This window comes from Orcinus orca, chromosome 11 (genome assembly GCF_937001465.1).
Source record: "Orcinus orca chromosome 11, mOrcOrc1.1, whole genome shotgun sequence".
Taxonomy (NCBI): Eukaryota; Metazoa; Chordata; class Mammalia; order Artiodactyla; family Delphinidae; genus Orcinus; species Orcinus orca.
The window spans coordinates 30,017,493-30,030,508 of NC_064569.1; the positions used below are offsets into that span (position 1 = coordinate 30,017,493).

Below are 13,016 nucleotides of genomic sequence, written 5' to 3' on the forward strand. Positions count from 1 at the left end.
TGTTTAAAAAGTTCCCTGTTTAATATGTTAAAACTTTGTTTACAATATTCCAAGTGTATTTTATTCCAAAGGTCTTTCATCATAAAATGTTTTCAGTGTAACATTTACTATTATGTGACAATTCAAGCAGGTAATACATACTTAAAAATTTACAGTTTGTCAGAGTCAGATGTGAAGTTGTCTTTCTTAGAAAGTGACATCTAAGAGAAGACTAATGTTCCAAATAATACAATAGTACTGCTATATACAGAAAAAAACACGTTCTTAAAACAACACACAACAAAACAAAATTGGTAGGATGCTAGAAGAGCAGATACTTGAAGAAGGATGATTGCAGGCTGGCAATGCCATGTGAAACAACACTGCACTGAAGAAACTGGAGGAGTCTGCATGCCCTGAAGGACTCTTTCTTCATGAACCCCATTGACCTCTCACAGCAAAGGGTCTGAAAAATCAACTAAGAAGTGCCTATGGTGATACAGACTGGAGAGGGGAACACAGTCATGTGGGTGGGACAAGTATATGCATCCTGATGCTTCCTCTTTATTTCCACAAGACAAAAGCTTTAATCAGAAAGAACAGTGACACTACTTGCCTTAGGGTATATTAAGGCCAGTTTTAATGAGCTTATATGATAGGTGAAACAATCATTTGAGGGTAGAACCTGATTAATTAAAGGTATATTCATTAAAAATATAACAATGTATATTTTAAATTAGCAGAAAATTACTACAAACTTTATAAGAGATGTATAAGTAATAAGTCAATAGTGGAGGTAAAATGATATACTATATAATGTTTATTTAATGCAAAAGAAGGCAGAGCAAGAGTATATAATAAATTAAATAAATACAAAACAGCTAGCAATTTAGTAAAGTTTTTATCCAACGACATCCATAATCACGTTACTTATAAATGGCTTAAATATAACTTTCTTAAGAATGCAATTGTCAGATTGGATCAGACAGCAAGATCCAATTCTACTGTGTCTATTAGAAATGCAGTTAATATATACTGATAAAGATAAGTTAAAAGTAAAAAGATGGAGAAAGATATGCCATGAAAATATCCCCCAAAACCTTGAATAGCTATGTTAATATCAGAAAAAGCCAGCTTCGGAACAAGGAATACTATCCAGAATAAAATGGGACAGTATATCATCATTAAGGGTCAATTCTCCAATAAGACATAATGACCATAAATACAAATATATATATATGTTACTGATAACAGAGCATCAAAGTAAATGAGACAAAAATGGAAGTTAGTAAAACAAGTTGGCAGTTCTAAAATTATAATTGAGACATCAAAAATCCTTTCCCAGTAATTGATAGAACAAATAGGCAGAAATACAGTAAGAGTATAGAAGATTTGAACACTATCAACCAAATAGTCCTAATTGACATTTATAGAACAATTCACCCAACAGTAGAATACACATTATTTTCAAAGACATATGAATATTCAACAAGATAGACCATATAATAAGCCAATAAAAATATCTCAAACAATTTAAAAGAGTAGAAATCATAGTTACATTTTAATAGCATAATAGAATTTAGCTATAAGTCAAACAGGAATAAATCTAAAAAATTCTCAAATCTTTAGATATTAAACATCCCCTTTCTAAATAACCCAGGGTTAAAGGGGAAGTCTAAAACCAATGAAAAAATAGTCTGTATGAAATACAGATAAAAATACAACACATCAAAATATGAGGGATACAGTTATAGCAGTGCTTTCAGGTCATTTATAGTATTGAATACTTATATTAGGAAAGAAGAAATGACTCAGATCAATAATTTAATTTTTCATCTAAAGAAATTTTTTTTTTTTTTTGTGGTACGCGGCCCTCTCACTGTTGTGGCCTCTCCCGTTGCGGAGCACAGGCTCTGGACGTGCAGGCTCAGTGGCCATGGGTCACGGGACCAGCCGCTCCGCAGCATGTGGGATCTTCCCGGACCAGGGCACGAACCCGTGTCCCCTGCATCGGCAGGCAGACTCTCAATCACTGCGCCACCAGGGAAGCCCCATCTTAAGAAATTTTTAAAGAAAAATAGAGCAAACTAAACCCAAAGCAAGTAGAAAGAAGTAATAAAGAATGGAGAAGAATTTAATGAAATTGAAAATAGAAAAATAAAAAAAATCAATGCAAATAAAAGCATATTCTTTGAAAAGTTCAATAAAATTGACAAACTTCTAGTTACAGTGACCAAGAAAAAAGGGAGAAGAGCTTCCTATAAGAATGAAAAATTTCAATATCAAGAATGGAAAATAAAGGGACATTGTTACTGGCAACATCGGCTCTAAGAGGAGTCCCGTAGATAGCCTGTGACCTCAGTGTTATCACAGAGTTGGATTTCAGAGTGGTGGATTTGGAGCCCTTAGTCAAGTTCATTCCTGGTATTTGGAAGTAAGTGAAGAAAATTCTCAGTCACAACTGTGAAAACGTCGTTATAAAAATAAAAGGAATATGGGTTGTTCTAGATGACCAGAAAATTCAATATGTGGTCTTTTATTAGATCTTGGATCAGAACTAAGAAATAAAAACAACTAGAAAAATATTCAGTGGCATATTTGGGGAAAATTGTTATATTGAACACATGACATAAATATTAAAGAACATTTTGTATATCAGGCTTAAATTTTCTGGATGTGATCATTACAATTAGATAAAATATCTTTTAAAAAAAATGAAATACAAGCTAAAATATTTGTGTGAAGTATCAGAAACTTAGTTTTAAATAATTGATAAATATGTAATCAAAATGTGTATTGTTGTGAGTGTATGTTTAGGTAGACCGAGGGTGAGAGATAAAAGATATATAGCAAATAATGAAACCTGGAAACTCTAGGTAAGGGATATAGGAATGCAAACTTCTAATTTTTGAAGGTCACATATTTTTATACTAAAATTTGGGTTAAAAATAACAACAGTTTACAGTGCATTCTTATGGTTAGTAGTTTATAAAAAGCCAACCCACTTCACAGTTCTTATAATTATTTTTTGCTGTCATACTGCTCAAGTGCCTTAGCCATTATAAATCTGAACTCTTCACCTTCCACCTATACCTCATCCAAATGACACATAAAATCTTTAGTGATTGTGCTGTTACATGGTGTTCTTATTGCTTTCAGTTGAGGGTAAAATTCAGTTCTGAAATTCTACCCTGAAGATTAGCATTCTAAGTACAAACTGGTAGCTTAGTCTTTCCAGAAAGCTGAGCCTGAGGCAGAGGAGTTATGTTCATTTCTAGGGAGAAGTGAAAGACAAAGTGGCAAGGAGGAAGGGAGAGATGACACAAGTATAGATTATTGAACTTCCTACCACTAAGTAAGACAAATTACAGAATACCATGATCACTCTCAAAAATCCATACTAGCTTCATTTGGGGTCCTTCTATTGCAAGGGATAAATAGGACTGAATTTACCAACAAATTACTGAATCCTACTGTTCAAAGTTTATCCCTTGGGAGATTAACTCCCACATACTTTCAGGTTGTGCAAAGGAACGTGCCAAAAGAGGTCCTGTAACGGCTCAAACAAAGAAGTCGTCAGACAGGGAGTAAGAGGGGCACAGTATGGGCGTTTTGCAAAGCACTATCAGCTTGTGCGTACGTGAAGATTTTTATGGTTCAGCCACAGCTTATGGTCACCCTGGGAACAGAAACAATAGACAGTGAGATGGAGAAGATTGGAAGGATGGAGTGTGCATGTGTGTGTGTGGTGGTGTGGGTCATGGAGGGAGGGGCTGTGGGTGGTGGAGGCTGGACTTATGGAGTCCTTTGTAACATAGAATAGCAGAAGGGGTGACTTGTCATTTCCAAGATTAGACTGTAAAAAGACTGGCTTCCCTTTTGGCTGCTTTCTCTCATGCTTTCTTGGATTTGATCACCATGTTAGGCCACCTTGTCGAGCAGCCCTGTAGGAGGCTCATGTGTCGAGGGACAGAGACTTACCAACAACCACATGAATGGACTTGTAACTGGATTTATCCCTCCTCACTTTGAGTCTATAGGTGTGACCAGAGCCCCAGGTGGCCTACAGACTCTAATTTCAGTATTGATGTTAGACAAAGGCACTTAACTAAGTCACACTCTGATCCCTGACTCCCAAAAACTGTTAGAAAATACATTTTTATTGTTAGAAACCATTAAAATTAGGTAATTTCTTACACAGCAGTAGATAATACACTCTCGTATCTCATTCCCCTTTGTGGTCTCTGCCTCAGTCACCAGGCCCTAGGCTCTCCATTGTGCCCTGTTTTCCCTCATGCCTGGAGCTTTCAAATAGTGCCACCCATGTAAAATAATATTCCGTAACACTTCTAGTTAACTGCAGCATTTCTCTAAAATCTGAACTGCTAATCACATGCCCGTGGCATACATTAAAAGATTTCTGTATTTTCTTGGGCTTCCCTGGTGGCGCAGTGGTTAAGAGTCTGCCTGCCAATACAGGGGACACGGGTTTGAGCCCTGGTTCGGGAAGATCCTACATGCAGAGCAAATAAACCTGTGGACCACAACTACTGAGCCTGCGTTCTAGAGCCCGCAAGCCACAACTACTGAAGCCCGCGTTCCTAGAGCCAGTGCTCCACAACAAGAGAAGCCGCTGCAATGAGAAGCCCTCGCACCGCAACAAAGAGTAGTCCCCGCTCGCCACAACTACAGAAAGCCTGCGTGCAACTAGCGAAAGCCTGTGTGCAGCAACGAATACCCAATGCAGCCAAAACTAAATAAATAAAATAATAAATTTATTGAAAAAAAAACTTTCTGTATTTTCTTAATGGAACCTATCCAATTTGGAATTATATTTCTGTATGATTATTTGGCAAATGCCTGAGATTACCAGTAAATTGTAAGTTTAATGAGGCAAGGTTTTGCTTTTTGTTTTTTTCACTCCAACACTCAATGCAGTGCTTGACACAGTTCTTGATTAATATGCATTTTTTCAATTATCATATGATTATATGAGAGGCATAAGTGGTATAAAATTTTAACAATTTACAGATACATTACCTAGAAAATTTTAGTAATGTAACAAAAAATTAAAATAAGCAATGTGTTAAATTGGTGATCTAATCATCTACCAAAATTACTTCTCCTAATAAAAATTGATAAGAAACATCATAGAAAGAAAAAAAAAAACTCTGTTACAATAGAACAAAAATTTACATATTTAGAAATAACTCATTCAATACATTTTAGAAATTCAATAGATAAAATAGTGAAGCATTATGGAGAGTCTTCAAAAAAGATATGACTAATGGAAGTAAATACCTTGTTCTTGTATGGGAAGAATCAACATCAGAAAGGTGTCTTTCTATTAGTCATGTGATACATTAACATGGTACATAGTAATTATATAAATATATGTTGTTTTCAACTTGCACTATTAAAATTATGATTTTAAATAGAAGTGCCTAGCAGGGAGGATTATGGGAGAAGTCTCTGCTGTGAGAGAGTGCTGATGCTTGCTACTTACAGGACATAGACAAATAGCTTCTCTTTTCTTAGACTAAATTCTTTATCAGAAGTATAAACTTAATTTGTAGGAACTCAGATTTTTATAAGGATTGGTAGAAACCATTAAAAGAAAGTTCATAGCAGACTGACAACTATAAAGCTATTAATTTGTTTGCTCTTGTAATTGTAATTATTACTATTACTCTCATAGTTAGCATTGCTGCAGCATTATCAAATCTGATTAACTATTTCTGTTGAGCTCTTTTATTGAGTGGTAAAATGAGTACATACTCTCTTGGAACAGTGTCTCTCATTAGAATTACCTGGGGATTCTTGTTAGGAATTTAGTTTCTTGTGAATCTCATTAGGATATTTGGAAATGAGGACCAGGAATGCACACTTTAAAAAGAAACCGAGGGCTTCCCTGGTGGCGCAGTGGTTGAGAGCCCGCCTGCCGATGCAGGGGACACAGGTTCGTGCCCCGGTCCAGGAAGATCCCACATGCCGCGGAGCGGCTGGGCCCGTGAGCCATGGCCGCCGAGTCTGCGCGTCCAGAGCCTGTGCTCCGCAACGGGAGAGGCCACAAGAGTGAGAGGCCCGTGTACCGCAAAAAAAGAACAAAAACAAAAAAAGAAACTGAAGTGATTTTCCACCCACACTCAAGTTATGATTTGTAAAATTCACTGTATTACCTTTTGAATTAAAGTTACATTCTCTGTGGGATTTCTATTCTACACCCAATTTAAATCTAGGATATGTCTAATTATTTCAAACCAATTAACTTTCCTTATTTAGTAATAAAATACACATTTACTTTATTAGTGTATTTTTTTCTTGCTTAATTTTTAAAAACACTTTTAATGTGGATGTATTAATCATACCTTTCATTTTAATTAATGATAAACTGGATTCCAGAAAACTGTATGTAATTTTATTAAAATTAATCATAATGAAGTTAAAATAATCACATTTAAGAATGTGCATTTCCTTCTAATAGGGATTAGATTTCAACTGCTGTTTATATGTCCATGTATAACTCATAGAACCGTACTCTGTATTAAACTCTGATTGGTATTAACTGTTTTTTCTGTTCCCTCACTGTGATAATATTACCTAAAAAAAAAGAGAGACTTGGGGTTTCAAAATGGCTGACTAAGGGCATGTTTTAATCTCTTCTTCCTTCAAAAATCCCACTGAGATTATAGAAGTCACAAAATATAGTAAATAAACAGTTAAAGACTTGGAGGTCCTAAAAAACCAAGAGAAGTCCCTAGTAAATCAATTATTCAGTTATTTCTGAAGGATACAGAGCCAATAAGATCAGATGCCTTGAGAGGATAAACCTAATCTGAAACTTCCACAACCCAATATAAGCAAAATTAAGACACTTCAAAATAATGTGATTTCAAACGTCCTTAAATACATCAGGTCAAGAAATATATGGGAAACTAGAGAAGACTGTCTTGTAGCCAAGTATGAAAGCTGTTAATTCTGTGCCAGTTACCTCTTAACATTTTCTGTATCTAGACGATTTGTCCCAGAATACCTCTCCAAAGAGATCAAGTATGGCAGGTTCCCAGAGTGTTGAAGCTGGAAGGAGAAGCTGAGAGGTGTGCTGAGGAAAACTTCTGGTCATCACCATAGAAAAGGCTATTTCTTCCTGTTCAACAGAAAAACCAGACCAGACTCAAGTTCATAATTACAATCACAGCTAGAAATCACATAAAGTAAAAGTGCATCTGCTGTTTGGAAAAGAAAAATATTTAGTGTTGTGCTGAGTGAATAAAAAGAAGCCACTTAAACAACTACTATTGATCAATGCTAACTACTGTTATAAATTTACACAGAAAAATCCATAATGACCAAATATCTGAGGGGAACATAGAAGAGGAACACTGGCTGGAGCTAATGAAAGAACTATCTATTAAGGAAAGAAATTAATGGAAAAATAAACACAAATAACTTAATAAATATGCTTAGTAATGTTTGAGAAGATAGCATTCCTGCAAAATATGAATATGAAACTTTTCTTTAAGGGAGCTTAGGAATTTAAAATAAATGCATATGCAACCTCAGTAACATATATCCTACTAAGGGATAGAGAGAATATAAGAGAAAAAGGTATTTAGATAAATAAATAGTACAACATATCACTGAATTAAAAACAACCCCCCAAAACCCTGTTAAGATTGATGATGCTTTCATCTGAAACATTCAGACAAAATTAATGAACAAACAAAATAATAATAAATTGCTACAAACTCCTAGAGAAAAGGAATATTTACACTTTAAAACAGTCCCATTTTCTTTATTATCTGATGAGGTAATAAAACATGTATTGAGAGATGACCCCATTCTCCAAAACAATATAGCGACGTGTGCAAGTGTGGTCAAAAAAAGATATTGCAAAAACAACTCTGTAACTAATTATGCAATTATAAAAATACAAATATATTGAAGAAATATAAAAATTAAAAGTACATACATATTTTTTTCAGAAAAAGAAAATTAATCACATAGAAAAGGTCAGTAAAACTGATAATAAATTTATATATAAAAAAACTATATATGTATGTACATATATATGTAAATAGCAAAACACAGCTTATGCTAAATTGTGATAGACAATTTTATGTGTCAACTTGCTTGACTGGGCTGAGGGATGCCCAGATACCTTGTGAAACATTATTTCTGGGTATGTCTGTGAGGGTGTTTCTGGAAGAGATTAGCATCTGAATCAGTAGACTGAGTCAAGAAGATGGCCCTCACCAATGGAGGGGGGCATCACGCAATCCACTGAGGGCCTGAATAGAACAAGAAGGCAGAGGAAGGGTGAATTTACTCTCTGTTGGAGCCAGGAGGTCCCTCTTCTGCCCTTAGATATCAATGATTTCGGTTCTCAGGCCTTCAGACTCAGACTGGGACCTACACCACTGGCTCCCCTCCACTTAGCCTTTGGGTTTGAAGAGGAACTACGTCACCAGTGTTCTGGGCCTCCAGCAAGCCAACTGCAGATCGCGGAACTTCTCAGCCTCCATAATCACGTCACCTTCATAAAAAAATTCTCTCTGCATATCTTTATATCTGCTGCAGCTCTGTTTTTCTGGAGAAAACTGACTAAAACATAAATACTTTTTGACAACACTACTTTGGAATGTAATGCAATTTAAGTACTAAATATTTGTATTGCAAAATAATACAAGTTCAATGCAATCACAGAAATAAAACATTTTCTAGCTCCTTCAAGCAATGAGGTTTTTTTTTTATGTATAACTTATTACATCTTTCCTCATGAATTTAAAAAGATACTGAAACCCAGCAGGACCCTATGGGGCTCCTGGGCACAAAAGCCTTTCTGTATCCCCTTCTCTGAGTTCCAAAGGCCAGGTTCAAACAGTTGCTAATCAGGAGAAGGGGGCGGATGCAGAGACAAGGGAGGAGCAGTCTAGAAACAATAGTACAGCCTTGAGGGCAGGGTCCTGGTCCCCACCCCCACCCCCACCCCCCACAAAGGATATTCATAACAATATCTTTGAGCTCTTCTGCAGAACTAAAACCCTCACCAAATGGAAGATGTTAACTACTTGATGAAGCACTCTTCATTCCAGATAAGGTAACAGTTTGCCCATCACCACCTGATGCCAGATGATATTTGGATTGAAGGAATGCACAGCCTGATCCTTATCAGCAACCCTGCCCCCTTGACTATAAGACTCTTCACAACCCCCCCTCCCTTTTTGGACACACAGTTTTGCGGACATTATACCGCTGTGTCCCCCTTTGCCTGGCAAAGTAATAAAGCTATTCTTTTCTACTTCACCCAAAACTCTGTCTCTGAGATTCAATTCGGTGTCAGGGTACAGAGGCTGGATTCGGCTTCAATACCACGCACCCATACAAAAACATACATACACACAAACACATATGTAGATGTGTTTGCTGTTTACTTCTATAAAGAATGGAAGCAAACTATGCACAGTACTCTGAAACCCACATTTCCCACTTAAACATCAATCAAGATATCATGTGAGGACAGACATACAAGTCACATATAAAAACGGTAATATTTCTGTATTTATATGTACTATCATTTATTCAGCATTTTTACCATTTAAGAACGTTCATGTTGTTTGCTGTTTTTGTTTGTATATATAAAAACTTATAAACAAGAAGAGATATTTTAGATGGCAGGACCAACCCTTGGGTTTAGAGGTAGGGAGGGGAGAAAGATCAAGAAATTCCATGCAAAATGTATTGCTATGTTATAGGAGAAGTTATGCATAGTGATATTTTTGTTATTTGTTTGTTTTACCAGGGATATATACATAGATGTTTATGCTGCAGTTAAAGTTGTTTTACATTTAGATCCGGTCATTTCAGTTACCTGTGATGTCGAAAGCTCAGCTTCTCTGTACACCAGTGCTGAATCGAACCTCGGAGACAGAGCTTTGGATGAGATAGAAGAGGATAGCTTTATAACTTTGCCAGGCAAAGGGGGACACAGGGGGCTTCTGCCTCAAAAAACTGTGTGTCCCCACCCAGGAGGATCTGATAAGGAGTTTTATAACAATGCTTCCCAAGGGTGGGGTTGCTGACAAGATTAGGGTGTGTGCAGGGTCTCAGTGGCGGGTCTCCTAATCTAGATGAGCTTCTCTGCTCCCTTTAATCTTGCCTCAAGTGGTTTTTTGGCTCCTCCTCCCTTGATTAGCAACTGTTTGAATCTGCCCTTTGGAACTCAGGGAAGGTCAAGGAGGCTGGAATCTCGCCGACAAGAAATAGGGGATAAAAAAGAGACCTCCGTGCCTGGGAGCCTCAAAAGGGCCCTGCTCGGTTTCACATGTACCATTTATAAAGAGAGGATAGACATTTTTAAGTATTAGAGAAAAATAAGAACCATAAATATAAAATACAAACTATTTCTAGAAAAGTTTTTAAATTGGAATACAAGAAAATGCAGAAACAAGGGAAAAAGCAAAAGAATTTCATTGAAAACCAGATATAAGATGAAGTATATTATGGATCATAATAATTGTGAATTGATATAAAGCTTGCATTAAAAGACAAATTTTCCTAGACTGACTGTTAGACCTTCGCGGTCTCCTAGGAGTTTCGACTCGCCCAGGAAACAACAAGAGTCGGAAGCCGATGCAAAACGCAAGAGGTTTATTGAAGGCCGGTGCACCGGCGTTCCTTGGTCCTCACGCAGGAGGTCGAAGAAGGAACCCCTTTTGGGCGCGAATATGTCAGTTTTATAGGTTCCCACTTCCCCGTATGTAAATTATAGATTTGGTTGTGTTTTCCTGCTGATTGGTCCCGGCTTAGGCTCGGACCAGAGAGGGAACTTGTCCCCAGCTTCCTGATTGGTCTTTGACAGACACCTTTTTTACATTTTGTTTATCTCCCTCCTTCTCGGAAGGGGGCCGGACATCCTGGTAATTCACCCATTGTCTAAGAAGCCCCTATTGTCTGGAGAGTTCTTAATCATTAGCTGGAACAATGTCCCTCGAGTCCCACAGACTACTTAAAATTCTATCACTATATTATTTATAGTAGACAAATCAAAACCAAAATTTAAGACATTTAAAAGTATCTCCATTTATAGACCTGGAAATTTTAAGCAAGATTAAAACAAGATTTTCAATGTAAATCTCAGTCAAAATAGAATTTACGGTAAAAATGCTTTAAAAATCAAGGGGTTTGCTTTATATCAGTAAAAATTATGATAAACAAGAACAGAGAAACATCACAAGTGTGTAAAACTTGCACAATATAACACACATGTGAATGAGGGAAATACTCTAAAAAGTGGAATAAGAAATAGAAAATTCTAGCAGTTAAGACATACTTAAGAATTTACAATTTGTTAGACTCAGATGTGACGCTGTCTTTCTTAGAAAATGACATCTAAGAGGTAACTAATGTTCCAAATAATGCAATAGTGTTACCGAGTCCAAGCTCGCTCTGCTCGCCGCACGGCAGGCCAATAAATCGGGACAGGAAGTGGTGAGGCAAGGAAGAGCGATTTCATTCAGAAAGCCGGCAGACCGAGAAGATGTTCCCCAAAAACCATCTTATCGGGGTCTGGATGCCAGTTTCTTTTACAGAACAGAGAGGGAGAGAAGGTGAAGAAGTAAAGTACAAAAGGCCATTTATCTTGCAAAATAGGAGGAGATGTGTTAATTTCTTCTTAACTGCAGCCATTCACAAGCGGGCAGGGTCAGATCGGCTCCCTGTGAGCTGAACAAAGGCAGTTTAGTTTAACATTCAGGCAGAGGGGGCAGTGTTCCTTGAGGCAGGCCATTATGTATGATATAATAAGAAAAGCAACGAAAAGCAAAGGTTAAATTCAAAGAAACAGATCTAACCTGGAGTCCAATTTAGCTCTTCACTGTTACAATAGTACTGCTACATACAGATAAAACAAGTTCTTAAAACAACACAAAAGTAAACAAAATTGGTAGACACAGCAGGAAGCTGGGAAGAAGAATTTAGTTAGAAGGACAGACATTTGAGGAAGGTTAATTGCAGGCTGGGAATGCCATGTGAAACAACCCTGCACTGAAGAAACTGGGGGAGCCTGCATGCCCTGGAGGACTCTTTCTTCATTAAATCCATTGGTCTCTCACAGTAAAGGTCTGAAAGATCAACTAGAAATGCTTACTAGTGATGCAGACTGGAGAGGGGAACACAGCCATGTGGGTGGGACAAGTATATGCATCCTGATGCTTCCCCTTTATTTCCACCACAAGACAAAAGTCTTTAGCTAAAAAAACAGTGACAATGTTGGCCTTAGGGCATTTTAAGGCCAGTTTTAAAGACCTTATATGACAGGTGAAACAACATATCACCTATAGGTAGAAACTGGTTAACTAAAGGTCTATTAAAGATATAACAATGTATATTTTAAATTCACAGGAAATCATTACAAACTGTATGACATGTGTAAGTAATAAGTCAATAGAAAACAGTTTTGTTCAAATATAGCAAAGCAAGCAAAAAACTAAGAGGAGAAAACAAAGAAGGAATTATATCATAATAAAACTTGGTTTTACTTGATATTAAAAAGTATCTATCCATACCCCTCTATATATTAACCTATAATATATGTGTCTACGATATGAATAACATTCAATCGATTCAAACATCTATAATGTTTTACAGACATAGAATATGGGCACTAAGAAAAATCTCACTAAATTTGCTTAAATGGCAACCATATGGATTATGGGCTGATGAATATATAATATGATAAAAATAGTTCTCAGAAAGACATTGATGTTTCAAGAATTAACTAAAAACCAAGAAATAAATTAGCTAAGCCCTCAATCAAGAAGATAACATAAGAATAATTTTTCCAAGTCATAAAAAGTTTCTGTAACAATTCAGCAGATACTTGGCTTAAAACAAGCAAAATGTGTCCCATTTATTCTCTCACAGTTCTGTCAGTATTACTTAATCTGAGTCACAGTGGCGGCAGGGCCATGGCCCCCCCAGAGGCTCTATAGGAGAATTTTTTCCTTGACTTTTCCAGTTTCTGATGGCTGCAGGCA

General features: G+C 36.7%; 1 long non-coding RNA gene across 1 annotated transcript; it reads right to left on the reverse strand.

The window, feature by feature from the left end:
• Window positions 1-4,957: 4,957 nt before the first annotated feature.
• On the reverse strand, window positions 4,958-11,700 carry LOC125960367 (uncharacterized). Its single transcript, XR_007469935.1, has 3 exons — window positions 11,412-11,700; window positions 9,851-9,912; window positions 4,958-7,126 (listed from the first exon to the last, which is right to left on the reverse strand). It is a non-coding gene; the product is annotated as an uncharacterized LOC125960367 (long non-coding RNA).
• Window positions 11,701-13,016: the final 1,316 nt, after the last annotated feature.